The sequence below is a fragment of the Poecile atricapillus genome, chromosome 1, assembly GCF_030490865.1.
Source record: "Poecile atricapillus isolate bPoeAtr1 chromosome 1, bPoeAtr1.hap1, whole genome shotgun sequence".
NCBI lineage: Eukaryota > Metazoa > Chordata > Aves > Passeriformes > Paridae > Poecile > Poecile atricapillus.
The window spans coordinates 95212259-95239669 of record NC_081249.1 but is presented as its reverse complement, the minus strand read 5'-3'; the positions used below and the strand labels follow the sequence as shown (position 1 = coordinate 95239669).

Here is a 27411-nt window from a genome sequence, read left to right as displayed (position 1 = left end):
GACCAACATACTGCTGCATTCTTCACTCTGAAAGTAAGAGGCTGACAGTAGCACCCTGGATTTGCATATAGGAAACTCCAAACAAAGCATTTGACCATTTTTGCAACAGAAAATTATGGAAAGGTTCTAACAAAACCTACTCTTATTCTGTGAAGCAACAACACATGTATGTAATAAATATTTTCTGGAATGGAGATGCTTACTTTTCCTCTCACTCAACATAGTTTTCAAAAGGACAGAATGGAAGGTGGCACAGCCCCAGGAACACACAAACCAAAGATAATCAATTTACCACTAAAGAAATCTAGCAGTCAACTCTGCTTTTGCCAGCACATAACTCACCTCTGTTTTGCCCTTCCGTTCTTCCCACCACACATGGAGTTCCAGTGAACGCACAGGATCAGAACAAGAGTCTTTATGTAGTTTGGAGACCAGAAATTCTCTTTCAGCTTGCCTTAAAGAAAAGCAGCAACAACAACAAAAAAAGGGGTCAGATATTTCCTACCATTCCTTTTTAAATGAAGTAGGTGATCTTAGTTGAACTCTCAGTTGATGGATATTAATGTAAAACACAACTGGGACCCTTGTTGGCAAATCTCAGCAAAAAGTCAAGAGGTAGTTGGTTTAGGTCAAAGCTGAGCAATAAAAGCAGGCGTGTGAGGAAAGTTTATGTTGCCAGCATTGATAGATCTGCCACCTGCACTATAGATGAAAAGCAAATAAGCAAAGAGCAGTTAAGGAAGTATATCTCACAAGCACTAGCATTCATACAAAACATATTTTAGAAAATGAAGGGGAAAAAAAAAGTACAACATTCAGTACTTGTTTCCTTTCAGTCAGTGGCTTGAACTGAATTTACCATAGTAGCACGTCACATTGTTTGCTGCAGAAAAATGCAAAGCTTAGGCCTTTAGGAGTAAGTCTCTTGTGCTTTACTGATTCCAAAAATGTCAGTGCTTGTCAAAGTGTTTTTGAAATAAAACCAAAACCGTGTTAATAAAATGAACTTTCCAAGACAATGCTGGCCAAAACTGATTCTTAGATTTCTTTTCAGTAATAAACTGCCTCTGTGGTTGCTAAGTTGATAGGGAGAAGGATTTAAAGGATCAAAGCCAAGTTCTGGTTAAAAAAAAAAATAGAACACTGAAACAGAACACAAGCCCTACAGTGAATGGACAGACTTTTGCTGAAGGTGGGTAGAGCTTAGCAAAATCCAGCTATGCTTTCAAAAACAGCTGTAATCATTATTAGGCTCTAATTGAAGATATTCCAGGACTGCTACATTCATTGTGGGTACACTTGGTGATATGCTGCTGTAGATTACTGGACAAGCCTCAGTACTTTAATTTGTAATCACAAACTGAATGTTATTTCAGAAGAGCTACCCTGACTATTTATTAAGTAGCAATTCCCTAAGTGAATTAACAACTGGAAGGATTCTGTCCCATCTTATCCCAGCCTTATGGATGAATAGCTCAAAAAATAACGCTGCAGTGAAGGCTGAAGGTGTTCATGATGCACTGAGTTCCTGCAGTGCACACAAGTTGCATGCAAAGCCAGGCAGTGAGAGCTCTGAACTGTTCTGCTGGATGTTCCTATAGGTGCAGACACAGCAGCACTTCCTGTCTTCCACAGAAAAAAGTGGTGCCATAGTTGGCCATTCTGTGTCTGTTACAGGAATTCCTGTTCTCCTCCAGTTCAACCACCCTACCAGAATTTAGGATGTCTATGCATCCAAGCTGCCACTGAAAGGATGTTTTTTTTAAAGTTTTTATGCTTAAGAACTCTGACAGATTATTATTATCTTTTGGATATCTGAGCATAACTTATTACATCAGGAAACATGGAAGACATTTCTGGATTGTTCCCTAAGATTGCATTACTAGTCTCAGCTAGAAACATTGTTCATACAGAAGACCGTATGTTTAGCATTCAGTCATCATACTTGATTAAAGAGTAAATTTAGAGGAGTAATTTATTTTTTTTTCTTATTCACTGGAATAGAATTATCAGATGGCTTTTAAATTGTAGTTGGAAGGAAATCTATTCATTTCAGGTATGTTTTGTAATGTCACCTTCATTCCATTTTGATTTTAGATTGCTCTTAAACAACTAGCTGTACCACTAAAATCCAAGCAGTGGTGGCTAATTCTGGCATGTGATTCTTATGGAGTATTTCTGTTCCACAGTCAGGACAAGATAGCTCTTTGATTCAAATTTCAAGAACAAAAACTGCTTTCACTGAGTTCAGAATTCACTTACAATGAATATTTTATATTATTCTTCGAAATACCCTATTTTCAACATCACATTTCTCACTTCCACGCTAAACACTGCCAAGAGCTCAATACAAAAGGACTGACAAGCAAAATAAATTAAATTTATGACTGCTGAAAGGCATTTTCTCTGCTACATGTGCTTCGAACTTTCTACTAACTGCTTATCTCATGAAAATAAGTATTTCAAATATAAGTAAACAGAAACGTATTATATTTTCAATGCTTCACTTGTCAAGCACGTTTCAAGAACTGGAATTTTAGGTTGATGGACATTCATGACATGCACACAGCCTCCAAAACAGTGACCACAGCTGAGACTTGAGAGTTGCTCCTGCAATTCCCCCCAAGCCTGAAGGAGACTGAGGAGGTAACGTGGCACTTTCTGGGGGCACTCAGCATGACAAACCTCAGCTCAGGGTGCAGCAACCCTTCCTTCCTGGCTTCTCCTTCTCTGCCACCAGACACGATGAGGAGAAATATTTCTGCTCCATCAACTGCTTATAAGTTGAGAGAGCTTCAGGAAAACATGAAATGTTGTATACCTAATGCCCAAAAGCTATCAAGATAGCAGGAGTTTGTGTCTGCATTCTGTTCATTCTGCATTCTTTGTGTCCATTATCAGTGGGCATCCTTCTTCCCAGCTTTGTTAACCTCGTCCCAGGTCTAAGATGACAGAAGCGTATGAAGGCCTAAACCTTAACATCAAGGCCTAAACCTTAACAAGGCAATTCTACCAACAACTAATTAGTTATTCTACCTCCTGGCTATCACTTAGAGCTTGCTTGTTAGCTGCTGTTTTGCGGATTAAATCTCCTTTCTTGTTGATTAGGCTTATAAGTATACAAAGATCAAACATTAAAGAGCATGATTTCTAATAAAATGTTACATATTCCACGCTTGGTGTTGTAGTCTAAAACAGAACCGAACCACAGGGCACCCTGAGGGCTCCACCCTGCTCCACGGCCATGACCTGGCGGTGCTGAGGAAAGCTGCCATGGCCCGGCGGGGTGGCGACACCTCGCCCTCCCCGGGCTGTGCTGAGGGCAGGGCCGGCCCGAGCAGGGCCGTGGCTCGGGGCCCCGTCAGTCGGGCTGGGCCCGCTGGCCCCGGAGCAGCTCTCACCTCCCGTGGTGGCTGTGCTTCCCTCACGCTCCGACGGCAGCGCCATTTCTGCCCAGGGGCGCTCAGAAAACTCATTTGCGACCTGCGCCTCCCACTCCCAAAGGAGAGGGTTGAGAGAGCAGAAACTCCCCACAGCCCAGTCAGCTGAGGAGCATTTATGGAAACACAATGCATTTGAGGTTTCTTGGGTTTCGGAGATCCAGCCCCGGGGCTTTGCTTCTGCGTGCCAGCCCTCGGTGCCCCTTGGAGAAGGATCTGGGCAGCATTAGCTCGCACAGATGGTGCTGGAAGGCCAAAAATGAAGGGGGCTGCATGGGGGACTCTGCTCTCAGCTGGAAAGAAAATGTCACATCATGTGAAGGAAGGCTGCTCCAGCACACACTACAGGAGGTTCAGGACCTTTCAGATTTCCACATCTGGAGGCAAAACTGAAGCTGTTGTAAATTAAAAAAGAAAAAAAAAAAATCTATTTTTAAGTTAATGATCTTGGATCTTAAAATCCAAAAACCCAAATTGCAAAAGATACTACTGCATATGGTATCTAGTATAAGAGTAACCAGTCCTGTAGAGTTAAAATAAACCCTCAGAACTCCCCCCAAAAATACCAAACACTTGGGTGGGATGTGAGGAAAGAAATATCATGTGAGGAAAGAAAATGATAAAACTACTGTACTCAACAGGAGGGAGTTCAGAAGGCAAACAGCTGAATGGAACAGCTTCATCATTTCTTTACAATGTATTCTCCTGGCCCTGCTTTGTTCAGCACAAAGGTTTTTAAGGCTGAATTCTTTTGATCTGTATGTTACACCCCCTAGCATGGTGAAGTCCCATCTTGTGATCAAGGGTTGGAGACAAACAAAAAGCAGCAGCTCCTGAACTTAAAGGCTTGTAAATTGTACGCAAAGCTTATTCCTGGACTCTTGCTCTAGTCACTTTAACACAGTCCTGTTTACACAGATGATTGGTATGTCTGGAAAGACACTATGCTACAAATGTTTCACCTCCCTTTCCTGGCTTTAGAAGCATCCAAGAACCTCACACACAGCAGGTTAATAAATTTATCCTTACAAGCACCCTGGCAACATCACTCTCGTTTTAGAAGAAATTGAGGCGCAGAGAAAGTTGCTGGTGTAGGATTTCAAGAGATTGCTCCTAGCCAGATTCTCAAGTGTCTTTCCATCATGGTGGGAGCTAGATGGAGAGCTTGATTCCCATCTGGGCACCTCAATGAGAAACAGATTTTCACAAGTGATCAGCACCCAGTAGCTCTCACAATGACACTTGCAGACATTTTCTAAGAAGTTCCTTTGATCCTCTGGCCACTCCTTCAGTGGAGGCAGAAAGCTTTTGAAAAATCTTATCCCGTTTGTGGGTGCTGAGCGCTTCTCAAAATTCTTAAGTGACCTGGCCAAGGATGCAGACTAAAATCTGAGCAGAACCACTTTGCCTAATCCCTAGGCCAGTGATTTAACCACAAGTGTATTCTTCCATCTTCAGCAGAGAAAGAATTAGACACTAGTTGAGGCAGCAATCAAAATGCCAAACAGCCACCAGTCTGCCAAGAAAAATGCCCAGATACTTGTGGGCAAACCAGACAGCCACATTTGGTATTTTCCTGAGAAAGGATTATTTCTAACAGCAGTGCCAGTGTCTGGCAACCTGGTTCATGCTCTTTCCAGATGTACCTCTTTCTTTCTGGACTAAAACCTTTGTGAACATGCCCCCAAAACAGGCACACCCTTCCTACTCTTCAGAAAAAGCAGCAGCTATCCAAACACTGTCCTGTCTCCATTATTCTTAGAGAGCCAGGCACGCTTGGGCAAGAAACACTATTTTGTGTAACGACTAAGAAGCAATGATTGTGTCAGTGAAGATTCTAGTTTTCATTGAATATTTCATTCATTTTTGAACATAAGCAACCACTTAGCTGCAGTTGTGCTAGATGCAGAGGAGGAAACACATGCTGTTCTTGGCCGGACTTTACCTCTGTGGGAAGCAGCAGCCTCCTTAAAGCAGCCTCTCTACACTGTATGATTTAGCTACATTTATGATTTTCCTGAACCTCAAGCAAGGACCAGAGTACCTGAAAGTGCAAATGTGTGCAAAACCCCCAAGCCCCAGCCTGGATCCTCTATTTTATGCCCTGTTCGTGTGGGGTCTATTTGCAAATGACAGTTTCCAAAGCTATGAGCTAAAGGCTGACTTAAAAATTCTTCTTCAAACTGACTGTATTCATTCAACTGCCAGCTGAGATGCTGTTCTCTGTGTCACTCAGGAGCAGCTTGTTGGACTGTCTATCACAGGACTCCATGTCAGAATCCAGCTTTCATTAAATGCTGTCTGTCTGGCCTCTGTCCTCAGCTTTCAGACCACCTCCCAAGTATCTGACTAGTCTGGCAATATGAAGATAAGGCACCCAGTCACTAGTATGCTTTAAGGGAGCACAGATATTACATGGTAACTATTGAATGAAAATGTTTACAGGAAAATAGTTTTGTAAAACAGCTCAGACTAAGCTGTTGCTGAATGTTGAGTTCAAGCTGTATAAGCCAAAAAATGCAGCTGTATCTTTTCTAGCTACAGCTAAAAACAGCAAAGTACTAGAAAAACCTTTTTGGGGGAGGGGGGAGGGAGATACTCTCCTAACAGAGGATCACATCTAGAAGCCAGTGTGAACATTTTTCTGCTCTGCTGGTTCTATACCTGCAATAGCACACAACATAAGTGATGATTGTGGTTTGTACTTTGATTGTTGAATGGCTGCTTTCTCTTGATTCTGACATCTGCTGCAGTAATTATTGTAACAACTCTTGTCAGAAGCTGGACTTCAGAGCATTGCCCCAGTCTAATAATACAGCCTCAGCTTTACAAACAGCAGAAGTGAGGCAGGAAAGGATGAGCTTATGAAGCACATTTATGCAGGCAGTTAACTGCGCATGCTTTGATGTACGTTGTGACCTAAAATGTTAGAGGGAATATCACTGGAGGAACTTGGTTTATGGTTAGTTGTATTGTGGGCCTTAGGGTTTTGTTAGTAAATTTGTCACTACAATTTTTCGCTTCTTCCATCTTGCAGATTTTTGTTTATTTTAAATTCACTTCTCCTGTCCAAGAGGAACCAAGGCATTTCAGTATAAAAGCTAGGGTCAACTGAGGACTCAGGTCAAGAAGTCTGTCTTGGGTGTCACCTCCTATAAACTCAAAATCTAGCAACAGTTCAAAGGAAGGTCTTAGTTCAGAGAGCAGTGAGGTAATCGGGACACAGCTTGCTGGTAAAGGACTGGGAGATGTGACACTGGAGCAGAGGTACCAGAAAGGACCAGTGAAAAAGGCTGGAATGTTTGATAGTCCAGCCTGATGTGCGTTTGGAGAAAGAGCAAACAGGAATTCCAGTGGTGACAGGAAGGATGCTGACAGTAAGCAAGGTTGATATGCAGAAGAGGGACCCTTCTGTGTAATTGGCTTATTCTGGAGTCCAGGTCTTGGAACAGTAGGGCTGTTCCATTTTGCTTTTTGAGCTATATATATATCAGCAGTGATTTTTCTCCTGGTCTTAAGTGTAATTTGTGCCTTACATCTTTTGTATTAACAAGGTAGCACAGAGACTTAAAAGTAGGATAATCAACTCCAGATAACCAGTCTCAGTATGAGATGCTGTTACTCTGGGAAGTCTGTGTTTCTGTCAAAATTGTCAAGAAATGTGCTCCATAATTGGGAGACATTTCCTTTTACTACTAACGCTTGCATTTCCACTAGGAAGCTGTAGTTTTGAATTTACATATTCTGAGAAAATGTTTTGCTTAGAAATTCCTGCTTTCTCCTTTGGGAAATAATTGGAATTACTTAATGAATGTAATCACTTAGAATTGGAAGAGAATCCACCGTCAGGGGAGAACAGTCAGCATTTCCCAAATCATTCTTCTCTCTCTGCCCCTGCAAACGATCACTTGAAATCACTGCCTGACACAGGTCTTGTAAGAACCCAAGTCCCATTTTTAGCCCAGACAAGCATTAGAGAAAACTGTACTTCAGGAAACTACACAAGGCAGCCTCCCTAAACTGAGTGGTTTTCCAGCCTTTACAGATTCACCCATGACAAAGCAAAACAGCCTCCTGACTGAATTTACACAGCTAAATAAATAGCATTTTAAGTGTTTAAATGTCATTGTGAAAGTAAAAAGATGAAATGTGCTGTATATCATCTCCATAAAACCAGAAGTAGTTCTATTATAAATAAACAGAGTTTGCTTGGTATTAGGGACATAGGAAATTCCATTCAAGAACAGACAAATGGCACATCTTGTCTGGTATCCTGCATCTGGCACAGGCCTAAAACAGATGCTTAAAATACTTGGCTCCCTTGGTCCCACAGTCTCCCCTGTTCCACCTGCCACCAATGTTATAAATCACAGTTTTCCTAACCTCCAGTGAAAGTCCCTTCTCTGCTCACTTGCATAATGTGGGAGGTGGAAGCAAGGGCCAAGGGAACACGTATTTGCCCTGTGTGATCCTTACTGTGCTGTTTGGTACCAAGTGTGCCAAAACTGTGGTTCTGACTGGTGCAGAACATGTAAGGCATTGCTGCCTGGATTGCCCATGTAGCCAAACAAAGCAGCTCTCATAGGTGAGGCCTGTGCTTGGCTCCAGGGAAAGCGGGGAGCGAGCCCCTTCTCACCCTTGTTTGCACACAGGAGGCCAGCACAGCCACCACTGGCCTGTTTTTAAGCAGCTGCTCTCTTTCTATCAAGGTGCCTCTTAATTTTACCCTACTGCTCAGTGACATTTATATCCTGGTGTTGCTTTCTTAGTAACTTTGAAAGTTTAATGCATGATGATTGAAAATTAAATGAGTTTATTGTCAATCAAGCAGAGTTCACTTTTGTCCTTATTCCAAAGGTTATCAAAACATGGTTCATCTACCCAGTGGGCCACTTAATGCATTTTCCCCTGTTCAGGTGACTGGTGCTTCTAGCCATTGGCACCAGTGTGACATGGCTGTATCCAACAAAACTGACTGTAACATTCTCCTTTATTAGAAATGTTACTTGCCACAGACGATCTCCTTCATAACCAACATTAAATTCAATGGTACGGTTGGTTAAAGGCCTCTAAAACAGACAAATGAAAAAATCAAAACATTCCCATTTAAAAAGTTAAAAGTTTTAAAACCCCATTTATTAATTGCATTAAAGCCTCTCTGTGAAATATTATAGTATTTTAAAAAGGCTAAAGAGAACTTATGACTATAGGTAAAACAACCAGCTAGGGAAAAAAAAATAAATTGCATTTGAAGGAAACAAAAATGTGCCCCTCAATTTGAGCATATTGTCTCTGCTGTAGCTAAAAACTGCTTTTAGAGAATGACCTAATAAATCTTTACATATTAATAAGGGAAAACTGAATCCTGATGGTGTGCAAGGGCTGCTGGATATGGTTTGATATGTCAGTTTTCTCCATGCTCAGAATTTTCTGATTTTGGTTCCATCCTACTGAATATAACATTCAGTGTCAAAGGTTTGAATCTATAACAGACCTTTGATCTAGCTACCCCAAATTTTGTATCCACAAAGGAAAAGACTTGGCCACATCAATCTGCTCGAAAGAGAGGACATTTTAAAGCTGCTACAGTACCTAGGAGAAGTTTGCATCCTATATCATATTCCAAATCGATATTACATTCAATAAGGCTCAGTATTAACAGGAGCTCTGTGACTTTCTGTACTTCTTTCCTGTTTCACAAGAGCAATGACTTTCAGAATATTCATCTTAATCCAGTCAGGAACAGTCGTAGAGGTTTTTCAAGGCAGACAAATGAGTCAGCCACTTGTTCCAAATAAATGGAAATGGTGTTCCAAGTTTCCTAGACAGCTTTGAAAACTACATACAGCAATTCAGCTGCTTAATCTATTATGTTCTACATCTCAAATTTAAGAGGACACAAAATTGCATGCTTTTTATTCCAGATAGAGGTTGTTTTGTCCACAGCAGTCCACAGCCACCTCATTTTGTCTCTGTTGTTAACATACATGCTGGCCACCTTGCTCATGCCATTCCCAAGAACGCAAGTAGCACTCTTCAGAGCAAAGAGAAACTGCTGAGGTTCCCAGACTGCCATGGCTATGTTAAATAATACTGAACCAAATTTCCTACTGTGATTGCATTTGCCCGTTTGTTTAGTGAGGATATTAATATTTTGCTTTCTGAGGAGAAATGTTGTAAACCTCAATTAATGTATCCATTACAAAAAGGGCATGAATTACAGCTTTAACTGTGCAGTAAAACAGAACATCTGCATGAATAAATAATTATAAGAAGATATATAAAACTATAAAAATAACTTCTTTACTGCAAACCTTGCCTTAACAAGAAACATAACTCCTTCCTCCCTCAAGAAATCTGAATACACTGACTCATGTCTTTGTTTAAGTGTCATGGTAAATTTGTTCTTTTATAACATGTAGTAGTTTAGCTTTGAACTTTGGAGTTTTGGAAAAGGCAGAGCGGAAAAATGTTTTCATGGGAGAGGAGTGCACATTCCAGAGCTGTCGACTGTTACTCGTTTATGAGGCAGGGGAAAAACTGCTTTGGTTTTAGGCTTTGGTTGATGCAATTTGTTGTCTGGTATTTTGTGATAAACCAGAGTTTACACTGTACACTGAAGTATTTCAATTTTCTCTCTCATCTTTCCAGCTTTTGCTTGTTCAAAATTCTGACCAAGCTTGAAACTGACTGCTGTTGAGGAGAGAAAAATTAGTTGTGTACAACCAGAAGTAATAATCCTTTGTAATATACAAAGTAGTCCAGTGAGAAAATAACACATAATTTTCTGTGAATTACAGAGATGTACCAAAGCATAGGGGAGGAACGCAGATGATACTACTCATAAAAACAGAACAAACCAAAATGTGAGCCCTTCGTGGTGCCTTTGTAACCTGAGCAGCAGTTTTAAACATAATTTTCCTGGGCTGTTTCATGTTTAGTTCATGTATTAATGTCTGATTATATAAAAAATATTAAAAAAGGAAAATAAAATAAACTCTCAGTAGGTTATTTATTCAAGTAAAGTAAAAAATACCTTTTTGCTCTCCTGCCTTTTTGAAGGCTATTAACATACATTCTTTCTTCTTTCTTTTTCTAGAAAAGTAAATGCAGATTGTCAGAATCCTTCAGATTTGATATTCAGCGCTGTTATGATCTCTTCATTACTGGATGTGGAGTCTGGATATCAGAACTGGTATAGTGAAGTACTCTCCTATTAAACTAAGGTAATTTTCTGACATAATTAATGAAGAAGTCTAATGTTGAAACAATGCAATTAACACATCTTTCAGAATTTCATTTCCTAAGAAAAATTATTTTCATCGAAAAGGATCTTTCTTGTCAGAAATTTTCAGAGACAGAAGGTAGAAACTACATGAGAACACTAACCTCTAGCCAGAGATGAGAACATCTCTATTCACAAAGCCAGAGGATGTCAGGGTATTATTCTGAGAGAGGGAGGCTTTGCTGAGGACATCAACTTCTTTTCAGACACAAATTGAGATTGGTTTCTGCTTATTGGGATAGGCATCCCTGCAGTGGCCTACCTCATAAATACGGCTCAGTCAGCAGGAAAATTGCCTTTCTGAAAGCCCACCAGTCACTTGACAACAGTGTCACATTTTCCCTCGAGAAAGGAGCTGCTCACAGCAGAGGGCTGATGTAGGCACAGCATGTTCCAGGAACATGCAGCTTAGGATGCAGCCAGGAATCCACTCAGCTGCAACACTGTAGTAAAAAAAATACAACCTAAGCAGGTGGCTCTGAGGCTCACCCATAAGCATGCAGAGATGTAATTAACTTCAGAACCAAGTTATGTAACAAAGATTTTCTGAGAGTATCTCTTCCTTTCCTGGCACATCAGTAATCAAGAAACTGTCGGTTTTCTGTCCATTGCCCTAATAGCATTGCACAACATTCAAAGTATATTAACATGAATCTTTAAAATTTAAATGGGTTGTCATAAAATCATCACTCCAGACAAAAAGAAACCAAATGCAGAGCTAGGAGCACAGGAAGATCAGCTAGAGGATAGATATATTCTTATATCTAACAAAGCTGCCGCAGGCTCCACATTTGCTTTCAAAGTAATGGAATTCCATTACAAAACAGTAACCAACATGGAACACAGTTTTTTGAGGTCATATAAAGCCCTGTCTGTTAAACAAATGATACTCCGATTTTATTTTTTTTCCAAGGCTTCATATTTCTATATATTTTCAGCACTTTTTGTCCTATCCATCTCCTAAACCAGCACTTTGGACCACTGAGAAATTGTTTGCTTAAGGCCAGAACTCTGATTTCAATACCTTTCTGTTATTAATATTCCTTAAGTTACATTTCAGCTTCCAATCAAGGTTTGCTGCAACAGTTTCTCTTTTGATGCAAGTCCACTGTACAGTACCTTGGATCTCAGCTAGAATGCACACCATGTCATGTGAACAGTAAAAAACAATATAGCTCAACTTTCCCAAAGTAGGTTGAATCAGGAGATTTAAGGATAATCAAAACCATATTTTTACCAGCAAGTACAGTCAGTAAGTCATTGAAGCTATACACATATATTCATATCCACATTGCACTTCATTAGAAAAAGAATCTCACACCCAGGAACACAAAAATTCAGAATCCTGAATAATTGTGGAACCAAAAAATTGAATAATAAGGTGGTCTTTGCATGTGAAGTGCATCATAAAAGGGATTCCAGTAAAACAAGGTGGTTCTTCAGACTTTGAATAAACTTTTTTTACGCCTTTCTTAGCAGAATTGGAAAATTTGAAGGACTTTTTATAGAGCAGTATTACTTACAGAAGTATTTATTACCTGTTTTCTTCAGGTGAAACTTACTTTTGTATGAATTGATATAAAAATACATGCAAGTATGGAAGTGAACATATGTTTTCAGCAAAGCGTGTTGCTAAATATTTAAGACCACCTGATAGTCTGTGGCAATGTCAGTAGATAGGTGCCAGTCAATTTGATATTTTATGTCAGCAGGTTATTCTACACATGAGAATACTTCTGTGTAAATGCAACAGTATGTTTCTTATAGATGTTGTTTATGTGCAAGTTTTATGGGACTTGCATCTAGACCGAATCTGAATTTTGACTGCTGTCACTGAGAGCAGAATCTACATCTTTGTACAGATTCTTTCATGTTTATTTTTATTTCAAATTCTGGCTTTCTTTTCACTGCTAACTACAAAGGCTGATTTATCTATATAAGTGAAAGTTACCCAAACAGCAGCCAACATAGGACAGAATCAACAGCAGCAATTCATGGCCTTCTTTAGTTTATGTTTTTTTTTTTAATGCTCAGAGCCCATACAGGTGAGAAACTATTTCCCATGCTGGAGATGGAAATACTGTTCACCCCTTTGTAGAATACAAAGCTAAGAAATGAAATTGAAATGATTTAGTCAAAACTAAACACTTTCCTCATCTCAGAAAGGCAGCACTGCCCAATTCAGCCAACTTGTGGCTACCTGAAAAAGGGAATAATTTGATCACCTATACCTGAAATCACACATTTTTAAGCTGCTCTAACCACAGAGTAGGCACAGCTTAACAGAATGATTTCACCATCAGAGTTATTTCCCACGTTCCTTTGTTACTCCAGTAACATAAAAAAATTCAGGAACTGGAAAGTCATATGATCCACAGAAAAGAGAATATTGTGGTTTCTAAGAAATATATTTATTACCAAGTAAGCTATTTTGATTTATTAAATGATAGCTTCCCATCATAGTGTTTTTTGATACGGTGTTTGAAACCACAATGATTGTACAAAGCCAGCACCTTATTTGTTTAAAGGCACTCAGTTGTGTTTTTCTTAATAGAAGTATCAGTTCATGACAGTGCCAGGTTCATAGAAGCTCGTCCAGGAATAAATTCTTGAAAAATTCTTTTTTTCCTAGAGTGTCCATTAAGCCAGGGCAGGCACTGTGTCCCAGTGCTAGTCTTCTAACATTAGATTTATAGGATGTTATAATTAACAACAGGTGATGGGCAACACTACATGCACAGCAAGCAAAGTGAAAAGACTGGCAGCTCAAGAGCCACTTGTGAATCATCAAAGCTTTTCCCTGGATAAATTCACTAGTAAACCTGATAGTTCTTCTGGCAATTGTTTTGGGTTGGGCTCTTGTTGTTTGGTTTGGTTTGTTTGCTTGGATTGTTCTTTTATTCCACCACCACCCTTGATCCTTTTTCGTATCAAAGATTAGGGACCATCTGTCTGTTTTTACAGTTGTGTAGCTTTTCCACTTCTGTGTTAACCATCTATAAAATGAAACAATAATGCTTCCCTACTCACAGAGGACTCCTTGGAGAATTACAGACAAGTCTACACAAAATTTTGAAACAGTGTCGATTTTTCAGAGACACTTGTGTCTCTATTATTCCAGCTCTTTCAAACTTGTGTTCTGTATAAATAACAGGAAAAAAACAGTTCAAAACACATACACCCTCCAATTTTAAGAAAAGCTGTGCTTCAGCTTAGGGCTAAAAAGGAGGAAGATGGACACTGAAACACATTAACTGGCAAAACAAACGTGTCCCAAATGAGTTTTCATTTGCATAGCTAATCAAATACCTTTTTTCCTTCGGTTGTGAGAATATAAACAAGGCAAGGTATGTTGGGAAAGGCAATGACTTTGTTTAATCAAGTGAAGAAGGACATGCATCCCAAATCTACCAACACATATAATTTTTATGAATAATTCTCGATGTACTAACCTGATGTGATCATGATATTCATGAGTTAATTACATGTTGTAACATAATGATTATAACAAAGTACTTTATTTTAATTTAAAAACCACATCTGTTTTGGATAACCTACTGTATATTATGATGGACACTAGTAGATACTTTAAATACACTAACTGGTGAAAAGATATAGAAAGAAAAAATATTTAAAAGAATAAATATTTAGCAAGGAAAAAAGTCAGTATTCGTACTGTAGAAAGGATTGGAGATTTTTCATGGATATGGTGCTCTTGCCAGTATACCACTATTTGCTCTACAAATAACTCTTATACATTAAATTAATTTCTGCTGAAGCTCTTTTAGTCAGTTTCTCCCCTCCTTTCATCCTCCCCACCTCAAAATATACTTGATTCAGTAACCTTAAAGTTCTTAGCACTACTAGAGAGCAATTACTGTTATTCTAGATTTATATTACCAGGTTGCCAACAGGATCACATGGTGCAATGGTGAATTCATCCTGCTTGCTGCAGTTTGCACTTCATTAAAATTCACACAGCAATGCTTATCTATAGCTGAAACAAAACGTGGCCCAGGGGAACACTTGTTACTCTGGGTAATTAATCAGAGGTGATGGGAAATTTTTCTCAGTGCTTTTGATAATCTCTAGGGCATCATCCAACTGTGAAATTTTGGCCTTACTGAAGTGGAAAGCAAATTTCATCAGTAACTAGAACAGGCCAAGACATTTCTCACAAAGCATTTCACGACCTGGTGTCATCTGGCAAAGATTCTTAGTACAGTCTTTTTTCAGAGCTGGAGCAGCGGTTCATTTCTATTGAATATTTCACATGCATACATTAAAAGTCCCTTCTTTTGGCAATCATAAGTGTATTTTCTGAAAGGTTCTGCACATTCTTTAGGGTAAATACCTTTTTAAAGGGCTTGAATCTGTACTCAAAAAAAATCTTTTAGCTCAGTGAACTTGCAATCACATCCACAATAGGAAATTCGTGGTTTTGCATGGGCAGGGAGAAAATAAATAAGACTGTCAAAATGCTTGAAGATTCAAGTACATTGCTTGAAACAGCCAGAAAACGTCCCCTCTCTAGAGTGAGGCTAGCCTCAACAATAATTTTTTTATCAGAAAAAGAGGAATCACGACATCAGATGCTCAAACTTAAAGTTGTGTTACTGAAAAAATAACACCTTTAAAAAAAAAAAAAAAGAAAGCCCAAACCAATAGCAATTTTTTGTTGTGGTTGCTAGGCATAGGTTTTCAAATTCATTTATGTTGAGACCAAACAGAAGTGTGTTGTTCTTCCAGAAGTGCTTCAGGATAGCTGAACTTCTACTGCATAAAATTAGGAGGAAGTTTGAAAAGGCTGAAAATACTTTCAGTTGAAAAGAAGAATCTTCCCAAATGCAAAGGACTATTCAAACATCAGTCAGGTCTCTTAGAAAAAGCTCACTGATTTAGACAAGTGTTAGACAGAGCTGAAACTGACTCAGCAATTTTATTTCCCTTTAGCTCCTCTAGGTACAAATTCATTATTACTGACTTTAAATGATGAATTAACATTTATTTCATATTTTTATTGACTATTCATTACTTTAGCCATGCTTGTCCTAAACCCAAGATTTTTTCCCAGCTATATCTATTTAAATCAACATTATTTCAATAGTTATATATACAAAATAATTGAATCATGAACAGTTATGGTATATAGGACAGAAGTTTACAAGCTAAATTTAAATTGACTGATATTTCATTTAAGTGGTGCTGCAACTTAGAGAACTGCTGAACAGATACTGATGGACAGGTTTATTGAAGCTCACAAAGAGAGTTGCAAGCTTCCTAATCGTTTTGCTGACTGACCCCTGGCTCACAGTAAGTTTGTTCTGATTAAGAACATACTGTGCTGCTGCTGGATGCTCTTGTTTTGAGTCTGTTGTACAAATTTCACTGTGGCAGGAGCTAAATGAAAGCCCATTTTCTCAAATTACTAAACAGCATCATGAATTCTAACATGGACATTTCAAAAAAGTTTATTTCTCATTGTGATGACTAATACAAGCTCTCCATAACAGATTCACAAAGGGATGAACAACTTTATGAGTTTAGCAAAAGTAACTAGCTCTCAGCATTAACTGCAGCCCTGAAAGTTTTAAGATAAGAAGTCATTGTAATGCCTCAGATCCAAAAGAGAATCAGTTCTCTTCTTTACAGGTAGGTACTCAGATGGATATAGCTTCTTGATACTACTTCTTCTAAATGAAAGTTGATGCTGGTATTTTGCTTTTAGAATGAGTTATATCTCACTGGTTGAGTAAATTATGAAACAAGACATTTCTGAGGTCAAGTTACCATGCGTACCAAGGTCTGCATTTCAAGTGCAGGACCTGGATGCAAGATCTGTACCCACATTCTGATGAGGCACATAACTTCCCCTGAATACTTCCACTGATCAGCAGCAAGGCCACCCACTGCTTGTCTAAGTCTGAGTACAATTTTTGTGTGCCTCAATTCCTTTGTGTGAAAACACACTGGTGATACACTCCTTAATATAGAAGTTAGGATGATAAACTGGTTACTGTTTGGGAAGTAATAGCACACTGAAGTCTGCTTAGCTCACCTCCCTGATCTCAAGCATAGAGCTATATGAATTCTGTCTTAAAGAACTTACAGTCTTGCTGTTTAAGACATCCACATTGCTTATCTAATCTGTGTATGCATCCTGCCATCTGATTCAGCTATCTCAGTCTGTGAATGGCTGGAGTTAAAGCAATGTAATACATTTCACACCAGGGACAGAATTAAGTGCCTCCCTGATATTTCATTTAATTTTTATGCAAGCATACTTGTGCTCATATATAGAATTTCCTTAATGGAAAATTAAAATCAAAAGTCACATAGAAACAATAAAAAATACACTGTATTTGGGCTACAGAAATAAGGGAAATGTAAGATGAAGGTTCTTTGCACAAATAAATTACCTTAAACCTCGTAGGTGAACAGCATAACAAAACCCATAAAATTTTCAATTCAGGAAAAATATCCTATTTCTATTCCCTTATTAAATTAATTAATACTACCAAGTCTGCTAGAGATATATAGGCGGTGTATGCTTGTCATGCTAAGTAACATTCATATAGATACTGGGACACTTGTCATCGTATCAGGAAAAATCCGTAGCAGCGGGAGAACGAAGGAAATTCGAAGTCTCTTCAAAGATTATTATGCAAACTTTACAGATTCACTTGCACAGAATTACTCATACCACACCACCAAACAGTTGAGTATGACTGCACCCAAAACTGCAGATAAACACAGCAGAAACAAGCTGTATCTATTTATATTTGCCTGAGTTTAGTACTACACCTAGCTACAAATTTTGAAAGTGTTTTGCAGAATGTTCTGTACCTCAGACCTGATGAATTAGAAGAAATAATTATTAATATAATTTCTTCCAAAATAAGTAATTCCCAATTTACAATGTTTTGGAAATTAGTAAGAAAAAGGGCAGCTAAAGAGATCTGGATTATTCATAGACTTAGACAAGATGGAAAACAATTAGATCATCCATCCCATTTTCCTGCCAATGCAGTATTGTTTCCTGCAGTACATTTTCTAATGCTTAGTTTTTGAAGTCACTTGAGAAGGGAGATTCCAGCATTTCCTTTGGACACATACTGGCACACTCTGACAGGCAGGTTTATCCTTCCTCTCTTTGATCAAGCATTTCCTGTCTCTTCTTATTTCATCTTCCTCTCAAGAATTCTTCCTCCTCCTTACTGCCAGGGCCTTTCAGGAATCCGGAAGGGATGCTGCCTACAGGAACAGATATTCCCAGAATAGGATATTCCACAGTATGGAAACCTATAGCAGACAATTTTAGGAGAACATTCTAGTAGGCTCCTTTTGCTGGTCCTTGTGCATTAGCTAGGCAGGATGCATCTGAAATGTACTTAACCACCTTGGAACATTTTCAATTCTTCAGTATGAACTTTGGGGAGAGCATCTGTTAAAACCAAAGGTTGACTGCCTCAGATCAGGTTAGAAGGAGTACTGAATGAACACCATGCAGTGAAAAGTAAGTACTATGTCACTAGTGATTTGTCCCTTTAAATAAGTGGACATAAGAAAAAGGCCTGAAGAAAGCAGAAAAATATGGAGAAAGACATTGGCCCAGTGGTGACTGAATACAAACCATGTCTGTGCTGGATGGATGTGCTTAGGAGAGTATCACATATAGGTACAATATTCACAGTCATGCTACAGACATAGTAGCCCACAGAAACTCATTCCAAGCAGTTCTGTTATTGACAGAGTAGTTGTGTGAAAAGATTTATTACCACTCAGCAGGCTGTGTGCAGACTCAGCATCATGAAATCCTGATTTGTGTTTGTGAAGACATTCCTGTGTAGTTCTGGCAAAAGCTGGTGGTTCCTAAGGAACCATGGACCAAATATGGCCTAAGGGTTTTAGACATCTGAAGAGTCAGGTGAAGACAGGAATTGAAGTGTGGTTTGCTGAGTGGAGGTGTTAATCTTGTCAGATTGAGTAATACAGTATTTTAACCTGGGCGGTCCCAGTCTACTACCTTGATGACAACATTGTACTACAGGTCATGATAAATGTCATTCTTGAACTAGAGGTTTAGCTTTGTCTTGACAAAGTCTTGCCAGAGTACTCAGGGATCTTATTCTGAGAACAACAACAAATGTTAAATGTCTTTTCGTTCTTCAGATTTCAGCAGGTGGACTTCGTAGTCATTGGTCTTGCAAAACAATTTACAGCACAGAAGGATTAAGTTTCCATTACCTAACTCAAAAGACTGGCCAAATAAAAAACAAAAATGATGAAAGAACTTGGTTGTAATTTGGTCTGGGTCTTTGAAGGGATAGAAATATTCTTGGATGTCTCCTTTGTTTTGACACATTTATGCTGATTACAAATGGAAGGGCAAAGCTGGAATATTATTTCCTCCAAACTGTCTCAGCCCCTCTTTGTTCTAGTGTCTCTGACAGAATCCCTTTGACAGTGAAGGAACTTTCTTTTTTAATGTAATTGTTCTTGAAGGTGTTTAAAGCATTCAAATGAGAAAAGGAAATAGTTCTTCAAGTAATTTGTGGAAATCTGGAAAGTATCTATAACCTGTAACTTATACAAGGCAATGCAATTTTAATACATCTTTTGCTGCTCTTTCAGAAAAGAAAAAAAAAAAAGTAGTGACAGAAAAGCTGCATCAGTACCTTATTTCAATTAAAATTCAGAGACCTAAATGGGTGTCTTTTATGTCTTACTGAAACTGTCTTGGGGTGCTACTTACTTCAGCAGCATCAATTTCAGGAATGAAAGCTAATTAGTAAGAATAAAGACAAGCACATTTGGATTGAAAAAAAAAAAACAGGCTAAAAATTAGATATTTATATACTTCATCTGAAGAACTGTGAGAGCATTCAAAAAGGAGAAAAGCAGAACAAAAGTCCTGTGAAGCACAAGATTTTTGTCCTGAACTACCAAAAATTGGATGATTATCAACTGACATCAAATTTCTATTTTAAAACATACATCAGCCTTTAAAAAGGGGCTTTTTAAGTTTTAATGTGAGTAGAAAAATGTATACTTGTGGCTTTGAAAAGAGGGGAGAAAATAATTTATAGTATTTTGCAGTGCTGAATTATTAATTAGCAACACAGTAATCATTGGTCCCACCAGCACACAATGCTTCCTGCTTCAATGATGCCTGGGAAGAGGCAGTGAAGCTCCATTGGGCATATCTGTGCAGCTTCATTTGGTAGTGAATTTAGGTTTTCAATTAATTCTTTCCACAGTAAACTGTGGAAAGGCAGTTCCTGAGAAAGCAATGGAAAACTTGTCCCATTTTAGTGGGCAAGCTTCACCCATGCCACAGAATGTTTCTGACAGCAAATGATGAGGTATCCTAAACTAAATTTTAATCTGCACCCTGACAGAAGGTGAAGTAAAGAACAACCATCCACCCTCTAGTTATGGTTGTGTTTATGGACAGGATTGCAACTTGGGGAAACCTCCTCCTGTTAGAGCTTGAGGTAGTAGCTTCAGGGCAAAGACAGCACAGTAACACTGCAAAGACCTTAAAATCAACTCAGTATTTGTGATGAGATTAAAAAAAGAAAAAATACTCTCTATTGAATCAACAGTCAAAGAAACTGCAAAAAAGAAAAAAAAGGAACACCCTCCTTCTTAGAGCTGTGCATGGAAGTTACCATCTGTAGTATTTCCAGATATTCAATCAAATGCACAGTTAGTCATAAGCACAATTCCCCTGAAGAGTCAGAGGGAAGATAAATCAGATTCACAGGCTTTTTCTCCTATACAAGCAGCAAAACAACCAGGTATTTGCCAGCACTTGTGTGAGGTATATAAAACTGAAGAGGAGAAATTCTAGGTACTTGCACTACTTCCACTCCCACCCACAAAAAGTGAAAGCTTCTTTTTTCCTAATTCACAGAAATCAAAGAACTTGAGTATCTACTAATTTAGAAATTTATCATCAGAAAAAACAAACAAAAAAGCAAAACCTAAAAGCCCAAATACCCCACAAAAATACCCCAAATGCCACACCTCCCCAAACACATCACAATAAGTTTGGCAGGTAGGTATAAAACAGAGGTGTAGGTTTGCAGTATAACACTGGTTAAAACTATCTCATTTGCACCTAGCAAAATAGATGAAGTCTGTTTAATAAGCCATCATCTTTTAGAACACAGGAGGAACATTTCCTTGAGGTACATTTCCTGTTTTACTCTCTTTATTCTTTAGAATGGAGAGGGATGTTGCTTTGTTCTCTAGCTGGGGCAGATGATTCCACAGCTTGAGCTACTAGTTTGATAAAAGTAGAGGGGAAAAAAGCTTTCCAAGTCCAAATTCCCATGAATAAGCACATCAAGCATCTTCACAGATACTTCACAACAGCTTCCAAGCTAAGTGATGGCATTGCCTTGAAAGAGTCCAGTGAAGAAGATGAAATCAAGTAAATACAACAAACTGTATTGTGTTTATAATATTTTTTTCACATCTAAAATAACTTCTTCATAATGCAATTGTGTTGTTCCTGGAAAGACTTGCTGCAGAGACAGATTACAAGCTGGTTCATTCCATTTTTCTGCAAAAGAATCTCTGTTCACCAGCCAGAACTCTTGTAAGGCAAGTGACTTCTAATCCAGTTGTGGGCAGGTTACTGAGTCTGTACCACTACCTGTGTGTGAGCCACCTTCTTTAATAAGCCTTAGGGATCTTACATTGAACAGAGCAATTGAAAACCTTTGTGGCTAAGCAGTTGTCAGTAAGGGTCTTCCAACAGAAGCCAGCTTGACATAAACCATCTCCATTTAAGTTTTCAGTTGATATTCCATGCCATTTATTTCATGGATGCTATCTCATCCCAGCTCCTTTTGCTCTACATCATGGAACCCAACCCACTAGAACTGCAAGTTGTGGCAAGCAGTAGAGGCCATGAAAGCTGATGAGAAGCTCACTGCTGTTTGTGCTGTCCAGTGCAGCACCAGCTTGGCCTGCACAGCTTGGTCAGGTATTTTAGCAATGCAGCAAAAACCACAGCCCTCACAGCTTTGTACACAGCTACACAAACCACTGTTGCTCTTTGGGTGTGAACCACTGCTGACAGCACCCAACTGTGAGGAGCAGAGGGCAATTTTTATTTGTGGAGGTCACAGTCAAGTCCTCTAAGAAAAAATTCCAGTGACTTTAGCGCCCATGCAAAGCAAACATACTGGCTAATAACACTTGGTCTCCCTTCTCTGTCAGATATGACACTTAAGCTCTGCCAGCCACCTAAGAGTTGCTAAAGTAAATATGCAATGCTACTAGCAGGTACTGTTTCCACTTGTTTCACCCCCCATTCATGCTGTCAAGACAGTTTCTCCAAAAGAAAAAGAAACCCTGGGTTTTTTTGACAGGGAAGGAAGACATCAGATTTGTATCTGCTTTCTGTAATTTACCAAAGCTTACACATGACCTAGTAATATTTGTCCAGTGGGTTTGACACAAGTGACAGTGTTTAGTTTAACACAATCAGTCTCTGCAGAATAATCTCCCCAGATAGCAGTGTGCTTGACTGCATGATGTTCAGACTCCCTCTTTGTGTTGTCCCTGCAAGATGAATTCTGCACTCAGATCAGGAAGACATATTTTATCAGAGACACTGCTTTCTCTTCTTTAAGGGTATTTTCAGATGCAAATTCTCTAAAAAACTTACAGAAATAAAAACTAACAGACCTGAACTCCAGGCCTGTTCTCACACAACTAAGTTGTTGTCTTTCTTTCCTTCCTTCCTTTTTAAACTATTTTAGGTTTATCCCATGATTTCATCCAAGTTTTACAGTTGTTGTGCTTTGGAGATAGGTTTCTCAACACAAGTTCCCACTTCCATGGCAAGGTCTATTGAACATATCAAATTAAGTGTTCCTGTTAAGCTATAGGTAATATTGTATGTGATAGTTCACATTTGTTTTATTGTTTAAGTGGGGGAACTCATATATATGATTTTCTTATGACTATCTAGCAGAAAGATTAGACCAAAGAGAAAGGAAACAAACTTGTCTTTCTACCTCCACTGCTAAATACAAGACAGGGCAGGAAATTGTTATGGAAACAACAAAAAGAGTACAAGTACTTTTACTTTCTGTGCATAAGTACACATGTACTCTTCCAGGATGAAAGTAATTTAATGCATAAAATTCCAGGAAATATTTCAAACCAAACAATATTTGACTGTTTAGTCCTGAATCAATTCTTCTTTCTGGTACTTAAACATATAGTAAGAAAGCAACCTTTGAACTAAAGGGCTTTATATTCCAAGCTAGATCCTCTAGTCCTCCATCTGATGCCAGTGGGATTCACAAACGTGTCAATGTGACAGTCCACCTTTCAAAGTGAAGAAAATTCTGTGTTTGAACTAGAACATCCTGTTACTAGATACTCAGGTAATTTCCTGTTATAAATGTTGTCAAGATGTTGCACTATGACAAGTGCTCCCTGACAAAAGGCAAAGTCCTCTTCATAATGTGATAGGAACAGATTATACAACACTTTTCACATCATTTTTTGGGACATCATTCACCATTTTCTATGGATATGGAACTTTAAATCCATTAGCATTTATTTATTTCTGCCCAGACTTCAGTGTGCTAAATGAAGCAGACTGGGTTTTTTGGCATCTGTAAAACCTTAAATTTATTAAAGGATGAATCTATGGTAAGTTCAAATGCTAACTCAATTAGGGTGTTTACATGGGGTCTTTGCACAATGTTTATGAGATGAAGTTTGAAGTAAAATCCAGACATGTTCTGTTTCTGTTTTGTACCACAAAGATTGCAGTGCAGCTAGGAAACATACTTCAGTGAGTCACATCTTGGAAAAGAAAAAGATAAATGGCTAAAAATGCAATAATAGTAGGATATCTGGAAATAAACACTAACTGAGCTAGCAGACTTTTTTGTAGTCCAGCTCACAATCACTTCTAGTCCATGTTCAGGATGTTGCTTCTGCTACCCAACCTAAAAAAAGGGAGACAATCACTTCTCTTGATGACATTACATCTGTAAGAAAGGCAACAGAATTAATTGTTGTTACTGTCTTGTATTCAGCTGGGTAAGGCTGTAGAGGTTGAGACCCCAGGTATTTGCCATTTCAGATTGTAGTTTATCAATAGCCCTTAACATTTAACTTCATCTCAGATCTTGGAGTTCCTTGCAAACATAATGAGCCAGTGCTTTAGTCTTGCAAAAACACACAGCATTGTGCAGGTTCTCCTGCTATGAAACAGGATTTGAAAGCAGGAATTGCATATGTACTTAGAGTAGCAGAAACAGAGAGGCCAAGCACCAATAATTCTGTTGGTATCATTATATACCTACGGGGTTTTTCCTTGCACGGGGGTATTCATTACACGTAAGCATCAAAGGAAAAAGGAGAAAAGGTTGCAGTAAGTCATGAAAAACAATGTCAAAATTAAGGCACTTGATGCATTTGAAATCTTTCCCTTGCAATTCTAACTTCTCACTTCATCCCTGCTTTATGGTCAGGGTAAGAACTGTGTAGGAAGTCACAGTGCAGTGCCTCTGTAAAGCAGAGGAGTAGGGTAGGTTCTACAAGTAACTTTCTGGCAATGTTTGGCTCCAAATGTCTCCTCTTCACCTAAATACATTGCCACAGTGGAAAGCTTTTGAGTTAGGCCTACACCCTTTGTCACAAGAAACACTGCCTTACTCATCTCCTCTGCCTCAAATCAGGGCTTTCTAACATTGCAGAGGTTGAACCAGAAACAGGACCAAAGTACTCTTTAACCTGAAACAACCTTTTTTTAAAAATGTATTACTAGAACAGCTGCTTGCTGCATGCATTTCATTTGCAAGCATATACTGTCACCTTTTCCAAGTGACTAGGAATTTATTTTGAAGCAGAAGCAAAGGGGAATATATCCAACAAGTCATCTGATTTATTACAGTAACCTTCATATACATGCAGTGTTAAAGTGATCATATGGTTGGCTGTAGAAATGCTATGTAATTCAGTTCAGTGGAAAGGTTTAAAGGATTAAGTGATACACATATGCTTTTGTAATTACATCAAGATGTTAAAAACCCCAGTTTTTTAAAAAAGTGCTAAATCACTGTATAGGATATGCAAGCTAAACCAAGAGCCTACTTTGGAGAGAGATGTGAAAAGATATTTGCCAAGTTAGATAGCAAAAGTTTTGGCACCTCTGAAGATTTGGAATGCGTCTACACATAGGTGTGATTCAAAACAGTATACACACATTTCCAACAGCAAGATATGCAATTCCTCACCATCCTACCAAAAATGCTAAAGGATTCTGATAGTCTGAGTACTACCTTGGCTGAGCCTGCCTGTTCATTGGTGCCAGCTGCCATTCTGAGTGGTTTTAGACTCCAGCATGGATAGCAGGACTTAGTATCTAAGAAGTATTTAATGTTGTGTATTTTTGAGAAGGAAAACATAGGGGCTTACCCTTCTTTTTATTGCTTTGTTTGTTTGGGCTTGGTATGGTTTTTGTTTGTTTTTTTGTGCATGGTGTTTTTTGTTTGTCTGGTTTTTTGGTTTTTGTTTGTTTGTTCTTCTAAAAAGCAGTGTTTATTTAGTATGAAGTTTCCTGGTCTATCCATCTGTTCCTCCCCTGAATAACTTTTGAGATTGCTGGGCAATTTGAAACTCATCCTGAAAGTCTAAAAGAAAACTATATCCTTGCACAAGTTCCTGAAAGTCAGTGGGTGAGCAGTGGGTAGAGACACAACTTGGCATCTTCACAGACGGAAAGGCAGACAAGATTCATCTGTTACTCATTCAGTTTGGCCTCAGGAAAGTAAAGAATGCAAATCCAGGAGAAAACAAAATTCATCGGTTTTGCTGCTAACATAGCAACTTGGAAAATCCAAATCTTACTATCTTGGGTGATACATCAAACAAACCATTGTTGATCCAATCCTGCTTCCTCACTATTGATTGAGGTAGGAAGGGAACATGAATAAAAATACAGTGAGACAATACAGTTTAGGAGCTTACTCTTGTATTCCACTCCAAAACCACATCTTCCAAACATCAGCCTGTTTGGTTGGGTTCTTTTGTGTTGTGTTTGTTTGTTTTAAAGTGTCACAGGACAGTTACATGTTCCAGAATAATGGATTTTTCTTCAGGGAATATCTGTTTGATGAAACTATTCCTCAAGGACCCAGTTTAGACTAATGATACCAAATAGCAATGATAAACACATAATTCAGTTTTAGTTAGCATTCTGCTTCAGGGTGATCTGCATGGCAGAAAACCAGAATTCATTACAACATTTTTCATTGGCTTAACTTGTCATGTAAAATCAGGCTAGAACTCCCTTGTAGGCTGACTCAGACTACAGCTCTTGGGGTGTCATCTAAAGGTAATTTCCATTAACAAAGCAGATATTTTCCTGGTTAAGCTGTAGACTGAACAACGGAGAGAGAGGGATAGGCTGGTCTTAAAGGAAAAAAAAATCTAGAATTTTTTAATGAATTCATAATTCATTATGAAAAAAGCAGACAGGGATAGGAGTTTATATCCCATCTTGAAATTACCATTTGCTACACTAGTGACTCACAAAAACTGTATTAAGTTTTTTAGCTACATTGATGTTACACTGGGTCTGAACGTGATGAAAGAATTTACCAACTTCAGTCCATTAGTCAACCTAGTTTTGACTTGGGTTCCATGTTCTCTTGAATAAAAAGGGACAATGACCTACCACAGCTTGTTTCCTGTGGGGAGAAAAGTGTTCAAAGCTGCTTAAGTGATCTGAATGCTTATTTCCAAAACTTTTTCTATAGATCTTTTAGGTTCTGTGTAAACCCTGTGACAAAATACGAATCCTAAACATAAAAAATCCTAATTAGAAAAAGATGAAAGATAGGTTTTTCACCTCATTTGTAATAAAGTGTTATCTTCTATTCTTAACAAACAGTTTGTAATCAGAATTTTATTTAAGTATATTCAGACTTTAGCATCTGATATTTGATGTTCAAAATATGAGCTGTCCTTAAGGCATACATATATTTCAAAGATATTCTTTTCTTGACTCAGTATGGGAATGCTCAGCCTTGCATTTTAAGGGCCATTACAGGTTTAAAAGCCTGCTTGCAGGTGGTTTCAGCTGCAACTGGCTGCTATAAAGAACACCCCAACAAACCCTTTTGTCATTTAGAACTTGAGCAAAGAAGCCTATAGACAGTCAAAGAATTGTGATGAACATTTCTGGATACTGCTAGTAATTGCTCAGAGACAGGATTACCAGGGAAGCTGAGTGAAAATGATTGCCATGTTAAGAACACCATTGACTATGGCACAGCCAACATACACACCAGACTGTTGCTATCATGCTGAAATAGCCACATTTCTGTCTAGCTTTCCTTCCCATGCACTGCCTGCATCCAGCACCCTGCCTCAGTGGCCAATGTGTCCCACTGAATTGTTTAGGAGGAATGGTAGTTATTCAGATCCTCTAATTAATTTATTCTTCTGCAGTGCACGTGTTCATTCCTGGTCCTTCCCCTGCTCACTCATCTTCAGCAATGAAATTCAGCTAGTTTTCAATATGCAAATTCTTTTGAATATTGTTCTCATCCTCACCATGAAAAATTAGGGACACATTACCTGGGTACAAGTCAAATGTTAAGATAAACACAGAATTTGTGGAAGGAGAGCAGCCTGATG

The 27411-nt window shown here is 38.6% G+C and overlaps 1 protein-coding gene across 1 annotated transcript in view; it reads left to right on the top strand.

The window, feature by feature from the left end:
* Positions 1-27411, top strand: part of COL8A1 (collagen type VIII alpha 1 chain) — a 90104-nt gene that overhangs the window by 5430 nt on the left and 57263 nt on the right. The window contains exon 2 of the mRNA XM_058836041.1: positions 10540-10666. The gene's annotated coding sequence lies outside the window, so the exon portion shown is untranslated. The remainder of the gene's footprint in view (positions 1-10539; positions 10667-27411) is intronic.